General features: G+C 44.2%; 1 pseudogene; it reads left to right on the plus strand.

Annotated features, from left to right (window-relative positions):
- The first annotated feature begins 5012 nt into the window (after positions 1-5012).
- LOC135228754 (lysophosphatidylcholine acyltransferase 1-like) lies at positions 5013-10109 on the plus strand (annotated as a pseudogene).
- Positions 10110-10804: the final 695 nt, after the last annotated feature.

Consider the following 10804-nt stretch of genomic DNA (forward strand, 5'->3'; position numbering starts at 1 on the left):
GCTGTTTTCCTTGCTCAGAGACCAGTCACTTCTTCCCGGGGACTTCTCCCTCCGGTGCGCGGCACCGCTCGCGTGCACTGGGTGGGCGTTTCCTGCACGAACGGGTGGGCCCACCCCCAGGGTCTATTCAGGCGATTATAATTGGGGTTCGCGGTCACGCCCCGCCGATGCGCGCGCCCAAATCCCAGCGGGACGACTTCCGGGTTAGGACGCTGCTTTCCCCGTTCCGGAACCAGTCACTTCCTCCCGGGGACTTCTCCTTCCGGTGCGGCACACTGCTCGCGCGAACTGGGTGGGCGTCACCCGCAGGGCCAGGTGGGCCCGCCCCCTGGGTCAATTCCGGGGAATAAAAATGGACCCCGTGCTCACTCCCCACCCGCGCGCGAGCCCAAATCCCAGCAGGACGGCACGCCATCTGGGACGTTGCTTTCCCCACTCTGGGAGCAATCACTTCCTCCCGGGGACTTCTCCTTCCGGTGCACCACACCTCTCGCACGAACTGGGTGGGCGTCACTCGCACGACCAGGTGGGCCCGCCCCCTGGGTCAATTCAGGGTAATAAAAATGGACCCTGGGCTCATGCCCCGCCCACGCGCGTGCCCAGATCCCAGCGGAATGGCTCCCCGTCTGGGATGCTGCCTTCCCCGCCTCGAGACCAGTCACCTCCGGGGATTTCTCCCTCCGGTGTGCCGCGCCACACGCGCGGACTGGGTGTGCGTCCTCCCACACGAATGTGTGGGCCCCGCCCTGGGGTCACTTTAGGGATATATAGTTGACCCCCCCCCCGCTCGCGCCCCGTCCGCCTCTCGCCTAACTCCCGGCGGGACAGCACCCCAGCTGGGATGCTATTCTCCCCACTCCCAGATCAGTCACTGCCTCCCGGGTGCTTCTCCCTCCGGCTGCGCCTCTACGCCGCCCGCACCAACCAGCTAGACTTCCTCCTGGGATGGGTTCGGGGGGGAAGGGGTGGGCCCCCTTTCTGTGCCGTATGCCCCCCTGGGCTCTGCCCCAGATCAGGCTCTGAAGGTCACCTGCCTGGTACGCTGGCTCCTGGTTCTGAAAACGGTCGCTGTCTGCCCGTATTTGTTCGTTTTCTGACTCTAAGTCTGTGCTTGTTGTTCAGAGCTCGTAGATTATTATGTATGTGATCGATTCCCTTGTTTTTCCGAGTCTTTGTTGCAAGAGGGATCCACGGTAGCGTCCACCTAGTCCTCCATCTTGGCCCCGCCTCCCAGATAGTCATGTTAAAAATAATTTAAAAACTCTCAGTTTGTGCCTGACTCAAGGATCCCCGGATTTTGGAGAATTATCCATTTGTGATGATTCATTAACTGCAAAGTGACTCAGAAGGGCCAATCAGTCCATCCCATTTCCTTATATTCAAACCTGGGCAGGCATGTTGTGTGCCCCATCTAGATGTGTCTTTTTGTGTGGAGAATCAGCTTACTCAAGGAAAAACTCTGATAAGTCACTCTATATTTGGGCATTGTCATGTTTACATGGTTGGAATATATGCTAGGCCCACGTACCTTAAAGATGCTAGGAGTTACCATGAGTATTCATTCATACAATGACACCTTGCTATGGAACAGTAACTTGAAATTAATATCCATAAAGAAGATGGAACTTGTTCTCTCAGATAATCCCATCATTTATTACCCAAGATGGGGAGATCCTTCTTATGTGCTGTTGTGCCCTGGCTTGGTACTATGCAATAGAACATCCCATTAGCAATTTATCTGCCACTATGGCTAAAATTGTCGATGATGTGGCCAATGGAATGGCCGCCCAACAAAAACTTTAGAATCCTTGGCAAAAGTAGTATTGGACCGTGGGATAGTTCTGGATTTCCTCTTAGCCCAGCAAGGAGAGTTTTGCTCCATTGCTAACATCTATTGTTGCTCTTGGATTAACTGGAGATGTTGAAGAGGATATTGCTAAGATTCATCCAATGGCTGTTTGGGTACAGTCTATACCCCCTATAACTTTACCATACTTTTTTTTATATCTTCAGTTGGCTACTTAATAGTGCAGGTTTTTGGTCACGGTCTCTGTTGCAAACTGGGTTAATTATTTTAACAATAATCTCTATTATTGGAATTATAAAATGTGTTATGTGATGTGCATCTACGACAGGAACTGATAACCCTGCTTCATCTCATGCTCAGAGAATTATGTATATCAACACTGCATTCAAGATCATGCTCAAAGAATTATGCATATCAACACTGCATTCAGGAACCCAAAATTAGAGAAGCCTCATAACTTACGTTAGCCATTTGAAAGTAAGTCAGGTTGTTCCTCCAATGTGGCCATACCCTATCCACTCCCTATACCGAAATCACTGAAGACAGCTGCTCAGCCATAGCATGATGGACGTACTGGAGCTGCCCAGCAACCGAGATACCGATGGTCCCTGATTATGGGGGAAAAGGGGCTTAATGTGAAAAACTAGAAAGGCATGAATTATGAAGGTTGAGCCACCACCTGGGAGTAGCATATTGACAAACTCATGCAGAAGACATTATGCCCATAACTGTGAACAAAGGATGTTCTTCAGAACCCTTGATCAAAAGAACAGAATGATGTGGCATATAAAATCAAAAGAGGCATCTGATGTAAAGTAAAATGGGTGAACTAATGCTAAAGCTCAGTATAATCTTTCACACAGATTCAAACCCTGTTGCTTAGGAACCAACCCTGTCATTAAGGAAACTCTATTCTTTGTGATCAGGCTAAGAATGTGGATATTACATGTCCTGGTGTCTGTAACCAAACCTTATTGAAAGTTTTTGTGTTAGATCACTCCAGAAAATCTTATGTTCTGAGCAAGGTAATGTTTAGCAATTTGTTCCCGACAGTATCTGTTACGCCATCATCATGTCATCATTTTGTGATGGTTATGAGACCTTCTCCACAAACACATACCTTGCAATTTTGTCCTTTAGCCAATTAGTGTATTCTTTAGCTATATTAATGTAACCACTAATGTTAAAAATCATGTTTTGCTTTCTCCCACCTTTGATTGATTTCAGTCACTGTAAACCAATCAGAATATTGTGTTTTGTAGTTCCTCCTATGGCATATAACTATGTGTGATTTGCACTCTCTCCCTTGGATCCATGAGCTTCGGACTCTGAGGTTTTCACAGTCTCCATTTGAATGACATATTGGCTTCAATAAATGTCTTTGATTTTACTCTAACAGAGTTGGAGAATCTTCTCTCTACGACAAGCATAATTTGGGGAAACTACTTGGAGAATTGGCAAATGCACCATCAAAAACTAATAGACAAAGAGACAAAAGGTTTAAATAAATTCAGTAAGCTTAATATCAGCATTTACATAAAATCAGTAGTGGACAACTATCCACATCACTCCCTCAAGACAGTAAGTCTAGCCATTTTACAGGTGAATTTTACCAAACTTACAAAAGAAAACATCTTTCTTTTATTTAACAAAGTAAATAGGTAGCGAAAAACATAGGACCCAGAGACCAGGTGTGTAGTACAAAGACTTGATGCAGCAGGTGCTGTTCAGACACCTTGCGTTTTAACCCAAAACAGTTGCTGTCAGGCTGATTCTGACTCATGGAGACCCCACATGTGTCAGAGTAGAACTGTACTCCATAAGGTTTTAAATGTTTGATTTTTTTAGAACTAGACCCAAAAGCCTTTCTTCTGAGGCACCTCTGGGTAGACTTGAATCTCCAGCCTTTCAGTTAGCAGCCAAGCACGTTAACCGTTTATCTCAACCTTCTGACATATTCAACTTTTTGATAAGTGCAGTCATTTAAGCAACAGGACCATTCAGAGCCACTTCATTTATTCAAAAAGTCTTCCACATGACTGCTTCAAGGGTATCTTGGCTGGTGATGGCTCTTCTGTGGTTCAAATCCATGCAAAATGCATATAATATACTTCTGTAAGAAAATATACAATAATTGTATGTGTAGTATGATATAAACCCTGGGAGGAAAAAAAGCAGACAAACATCTATGAAGAATAAGAAAGACTGGAAGAAAATATACCACAATGTTAGGTAAAGTTAAGTTTGAATGACAGAAATGTGAGTCATTTCTTCTCTTTTGGATTTTTCTTTAGTGAGAAATAATTTAGTAGTTTCCAAATATATTGATGCTTCTTATTAAACTTAAAAACTTTTAATGGTTCTATTACTTCATTGAAACAAACAGAAAACAACTAGCAAAATAGCAAAAGAAAACCTAACCATATCAATGAGAACATTAAAATTGAATGGACTAAACACGCCAGTCCAAAGGCAGAGATTATGTGACTGGATAAAACAGCAAGATCCAACAATGGGTCTTGCTGCTTACAAGAGGAACACCTTAGATTCAAAGAAACAAGTAGGTTGAAAACAAAGAATAGAAAAAGATATAGTATGTAAACAGTAACCATAAGAGAGCTGGAATGGCTATATTAATATCACATTAAATAGACTTTAAAACAAATATTACTATGGACCTTTTTGATAGTCAATACATCTAGAATATATAACAATTATAAATGTCCTTGAACAACAGACCCCCAAAATGCATGAAGCAGATACCAGAAGGATTAAAAGAGGAAATAGACAATTTATCAATAATAGTTAGGACTTTCAATACCCCACTCTCAGTCATTGATGGAATAACTACAGAAGACTTTAATACTACTCACCAACTTGACATAACTGATATTTATAAAATGCCCAAGGACTGCAGAACACATGCTCTTTTCAAGTATACATGGAACATTTTCCAGGGTAGGCCTTATACAGGAGCCAAAAACAAGTCTCAATAAAATTAAAAAGACTGAAATTATGCAAAGTGTGTTCTCTGATTCTCTGACCACAATGGAATTAAATTAGAAATCCACAACAGAAAGAAATATGAGAAAACACCAAATACTTGAAAATTAACACACTTCAAAATAATCCATAAATCAAAGAAGAAAACAGAAGAGACATTAAAAATAATTTGGACTTAATGAAAACAAAAACACAACATATCAAAACATATGGGGTTTATCTCAAGCATTGCTTGTTAAGAAATGTGTAACTTTAATTCGTATGACAGAAAGAAAAGAAGTCTCAAAAAACCTAAGCTTCCACCTTAGGAAACTACAAAACAATAAGCAAGCTAAACAGAAAGCAAGCAAGAGGGATGAAATAATACTGTAGCTGAAAGAAAAACCCAGAGAAAATCAAATAAACCAAGATTTGGCTTTTTGAAAAGATCAACAAAATTGACAAACCTTTAACCTTTGGCTAGACTGACCAAGAAGACAAAAGAGAAGACACCGATTACCAAAATCAGGAACGAAAGAGGGGCACCACTACCAACCCTACAGAAATGAGAAGAATTATAAGGGGTCTGCCCGCCCTCCCCCTCGGTCCGCTCGGGCTCTTCTCACGGTGGTGGCTCTGCGGCTGGGGAGACCTGCCACAGGCCGCTCTGTCTCAGCCGCCAACTCCCCCAGCGCAGGTGCAGGTGAAGCGGTGGCTGTCACCCCCAGGGTAGAACCCCTTCATGCACGAGCTGCGCTTCAGCACTCTGCAGAAGGCCCAGATCGCCATCATGACGCTGACCCTCTTCCCCATCCGACTCCTGTTTGCCGCCTTCATGATGCTGTTCGCCTGGTCCTTCGCTTTTGTACCTTCACTGGGATTTGCTGAGAGAGAACCAGAAGAGCCGCTGGCTTGTGGCAGAAGGTCGTGGACTTCCCGCTCAAGGCAGTCATGCAGACCACGTGATATGCCGGCGGCTTCCACCCGGTGGCCCAGAAGGGGTGACAGGCCCTACCGACTGAGGCGGCCATCCTGGCCCTTGGCACCACACCCCTCGTACTTCGACGCCGTTCCCGTGACCATGACCATGTCGTCCATCGTGATGAAGGCAGAGAGCAGGGGTATCCCCATATGGGGAACTCTGATCAAGTACATCCGGCCAGTGTGTTCGGATCAGACCAGGACTTGTGCAGGAAAACAGTGGAAGAGATAAAGAGAGGGGCTTAGTCCAATGGGAAGTTATGACAATGATTTTTCCAGAAGGTACTTGTACCAATGGGACCTGTCAAACTACCTTCAAGACTGGTGTGTTTATCCTTGGTGTTCCTGTCCAGCCTGTGGTTTTAGGATACCCAAATAAGCTGGACACGATCATGTGGACGTGGCAAGGACCTGGAGTGTTGGAAATGCGGTGGCTCGCCCTGTGTCAGTTTCACAGTTAGGTGGAAATTGAGTTTCTCCCAGTTTACCACCCTTCCAAGGCGAAGAGGAGCCCGGTGCTATACGCCAGCAGCATGAGGCGCGTCATGGCAGAGACCCTGGGCGTCTCCATCATGGATTTCACGTTTGAGGATCGTTAGGTGGCCCCAGCGGAAGGACAGTCCGTCTCCCCTCCGACACTTGCCTTCTAGAATTCGCCAAGCTTGTGAGAGGCCTGGGGCTAAAGCTAGAAAAACTTGAAAAAGATCAGAAAGCGCAAAGGTGAAGAAGGGCGAGAAGACTGACTTGTGAAGTTCACGGAGTACTTGGAGGTACCCCTTTCCGACACGCTGGACTGCATGTTCTCACTGTTTGACGAGAGCGGAGGTGGCAAGATGGACCTGCGGGAATATGTGATCGCCTTGTCCGTGGTCTGCAGAGCGTCTGAGACTCTGGACACCATCCAGCTGCCATTCAAGATGTATGCATGGCAGGAGGACGGCTGCATAAATGAGGAAGACCTGTCCTGCATTCTGAAGACGGCCTTGGGCGTGGCAGAGCTGCTTCTGATAGACCTCTTCAGCGGTGTGGATGAAGATGAGAAGAATCTCTTTTGCTGACAGATTTGCACACACATACCCAGACTTTGCAGAAGAATATCTGTATCCTGACCAGGCACAGTTTGAAACCTGCGCTTAGACTCTTGTCAACGCCAACCCTGAACAGCCTCTGTACTGACTTCAGCCCCGAAAGCACTGACCCCGGGAGGAAGCCTCTCCATAGGAAACTGGACTAGGACAGAAGGTTCTGGAGTGAGGAACCTCCCTGGCTCTGTCACCATGCCCTACTAGGGGCTGTGGCTCCCCATTTGCGCATGAGGATATCTGGTGTTCTCTCTCCCCACAGGGCCTACATATATTGTCTCCAGACTCAGGTTTTAGAAGAGGTAGGGTGTGTAAGGGGCCGTGGTGACAGGATGGTTAAGCACTGGGCTTCTAGCCAAAAGGTCAGTCCTTGGAATCCACTAGCAACTCTGTGGGAGAAAGATGTGAGTCTGCTTACCTAAAGATTTACAGCCTTGGAAATCCTATGGGGCAGTTCTACCCTGTCCTGCTCTTTTTTGATTGTTGTTTGCTTGATATAATTTTTTCCATCCTTTGAGTTTTAGTTTGTTTGTGTCTCTAAGTCTAAGGTGTGTCTCTTGTAGGTAGCGTATAGACAGATCTTGTTTTTTAATCCATTCTGCCACTCTCTGTCTCTTCATTGGTGCATTTAGTCCATTTATATTCAGTGTTATTGTGGATAGGTATGAATTTAGTGCTATCATTTTGATGTCTTTTTTGGTGTGTTGTTGACAGTTTCTTTTTCCCACTTAATTTTATGTGCTGAGTAGATTATCTTTATATATTGTCCTTTCCTCATATTTGTTGTTGTCAATTTTGTTTCTGCTGAGTCTCTATTTTTCCCTTGTATTTTATTTTGATGTGTAGGATAGTTTGTCTCCTTTGTGGTTACCTTGTTTACCCCTATTTTTCTAAATTTAAACCGAGCTTTTATTCTTTGTATCACCGTATCTTCCTCTCCATATGGAAGGTATATGATTACATTTCTTAGTCCCTCTTTAGTATTTTAACATTGTCTTCTTTTACATAATAATATTGCTATTACCCTGTTTTGAGCTTTTTTTTTTTTGAATAATCTGGCTTTGTTTTCTTGGATTATCCTGTCTGGGTTGACTTCTGGTTCCTCTGCCCAGTGTTCTAGTCTTGAGTTGATACCTGATATTACTGATTTTCTAACCAAAGAACTCCCTTCAGTATTTCTTGTAGTTTTGGTTTGGTTTTTTAAAAATCCCTAAACTTGTGTTTATCTGGAAATGTCACAATTTCACCTTCATATTAAAGAGACAGTTTTGCTGGGTATATGATTCTTGGGTGGGAATTCTTTTCCTTCAATTTTTTAAATATGTCATCCCATTGTCTTCTTGCCTGCATGGTTTTTGCTGAGTAGTCCGAGCTTATTCTTATTGGCTTTCCTTTGTAGGTGGCTTTTCGTTTATCTATCGCTGCTCTTATAATTCTTTATCTTTGGTTTTGGCAACCTTGATTGTAATATGTCTTGGTGACTTTCTTTTAAGATCTACCTTATGTGGACTTCGATGAGCATCTTGAATAGGTATCTTCTCATCTTTCATGATATCAGGGAAGTTTTCTGCCAACAAATCTTCAACAATTCTCTCCGTATTTTCTGTTATTCCTCCCTGTTCTGGTACTCCAATCACTCGTGGGTTATTTCTCTTGATAGAGTCCCACATGATTCTCAAGGTTTCTTCATTTTTTAAAATTCTTTTATCTGATTTTTCTTCAAATATATTAGGGCCAAGTGATTTATCTTCAAGTTCAAAAATTCTAGCTTCTACTTGCTCAATTCTGCTCCTTTGACTTTCTATTGAGTTGTCTACTTCTGTAATTTTATTGTTAATCTTCTGGATTTCTGATTGCTGTCTGCCTATGGATTTTTCCAGCTTATTAAACTTTTCATTATGGTCCTGAATAATCTTTCTAGTTTCTTAAGCTGCTTTATCTGTGTGTTCCCTAGCTTGTTCTGGGGGTTGCCTCATTGCCTTCTTGATGTCTTCAAGGGTTCTGTATATTAAACTTTTGTATTCTGGCTGTGGTAATTCCAGGAATGCACTTGCATCTAGAAGATCCCTGGATCTTTGTTTTGAGAGCTTTATGAGGTGATCATGGTCTGTTTTTTTTATGTGACTTGATATTGACTGTTTTCTCCGAGCCATCTATAAGTTATCGTATTAATTAATGCTTGCTTACTGTGTCATAGCTTCTTGCTTTGTTTTGTTTTGGTATACCCCTATGAGTTGCTTGAGTGAGCTAGCTTGATTATTTTCACCTTTGGAGCTCTGACATCCTCTCCCCAGATGGCTAGAGCTGTTATCTGGTATATCGGTCTAGGAGTCCATTCAGTTTTCTTGTATGAATTCAGCTCAGGTGTTGAGGTAGCTGATCATCAAGTGTGTGGTACAGGCTCTGTCCTACAGTCTTAGAGGGGCAGGGGATATTGGCGTATATACCGGTATCTGATTGCAGCAGGGGGTCACACTCTGAACAAAGCAGAGGACTGAGAACCAACCCCTGAGTGTCTCTGAGGAAAGCGCATCCCTGGTCCCTAGAGCATGCAGGTGGGTGGGTTCTGCAGATGGACCATGGGCTTCCAATGTTTTTGTTTGTAAGGACTGGGAGGTACCAGTAATCTTTAGACCCCTGTCGTGGGTGGCTTGGTGACCTGAGTGGAGCTACCAGTCCTTAGGTCCCTGATGTGGGTAGGTGAGGACCTTGTTTTATAGGCAAAGCAATGCCGAACATCAAACACTCACCTCTCCACCACACAGCTGAAATGGTTGGATTCTGCCAACAAGGGCCTATTCCCCCAAAATAGGCCCACACAGGTCCATGCAGAAGGGAAGGGTGCTGAAAGCCCATGGATGGTTTATGCCTGGACAGGAGCCGCTTCTGTCCTGAGCTCCCCCGGTTAGTGGAGCTAGCAAATTATCTTTTCCCCCAGTTGCAAATTTTTTCCTTCCCCAAGGCCAGGAGGATGGCTCTAGGTGCTCAACAGGGCCTATCTCAGGCCCAGGGAATTCGGCTGCTGAAGCCAGCTTGGGGCTGGGGGGCGCGCGGTAAAATATACACAAGTACCTAGCTTCTGCCGAGAGCGCTGTTCTTTTCAGGTTCCGGAGGTGTGAGTAGGCTGTGTGGCTGGCTGTTTCTGCCTGAGGAAACTGCGGCTGAATGTTAGTACCAGTCCACCGCCGCCACTGCTCTGGGAATGGTGCCTGAGTGCTCCCCACGATTCAGGTCTGGTAACTCCTCTCCGCTTCTGAACGGTCTCTTCCTCCCCTGCCCCTCAGATCATTGTCTAAGCTTGCCTTTGAAGCTCAGGGCTCCCAGCTTGTCACAAATATACTCGTTTCACTTATTTTTTTGGGTCTTTATTGTAAAGAGGGCTCGATGGAAGCGTTTGTCTATTCTGCCATCTTGGCTCTGCCTCCCGTTGTTACCGTTTTGAGTATTTTTTTTATCTTGATTTCCCTGTCTGGGGTGACTCTTATTGCTCTGCCCAGTGTTCTAGTTTTGGGTCAATACCTGATATTATTGATTTTCTAACTAAAGAACTCCCTTTAGTATTTCTTTTAGTGTTGGTTTGGTTTTTTCCCTAAACTTCTGTTTATCTGGAAATGTCCTAATTTCACCTTCATATTTGAGATACGGTCTTGCTGGATATATGATTTTTGGCTGGCAATTTTTTTCCTTCAATTTTTTATATAAGTAAGTGATCCCATTGCCTTCTTCCCTCCATGGTTTCTGCCGAGTAGTCCAAGCTCATTGTTACTGACTCTCCTTTGTAGGTGACTTTTCATTCATCCCTAACTGCTCTTAAAATTCTCTCTTTATCTTTGGTTTTGGTTTTGGCTGTTAAAATTATCTCTTTATCTTTCTTTTGAGATCTACATTATGTGGAGTTCGATGAGCATCTTGGATAGATATCTTCTCATCTTTCATGATATCAGGGAAGTTT

Source organism: Loxodonta africana, chromosome 27 (genome assembly GCF_030014295.1).
Source record: "Loxodonta africana isolate mLoxAfr1 chromosome 27, mLoxAfr1.hap2, whole genome shotgun sequence".
Taxonomy (NCBI): Eukaryota; Metazoa; Chordata; class Mammalia; order Proboscidea; family Elephantidae; genus Loxodonta; species Loxodonta africana.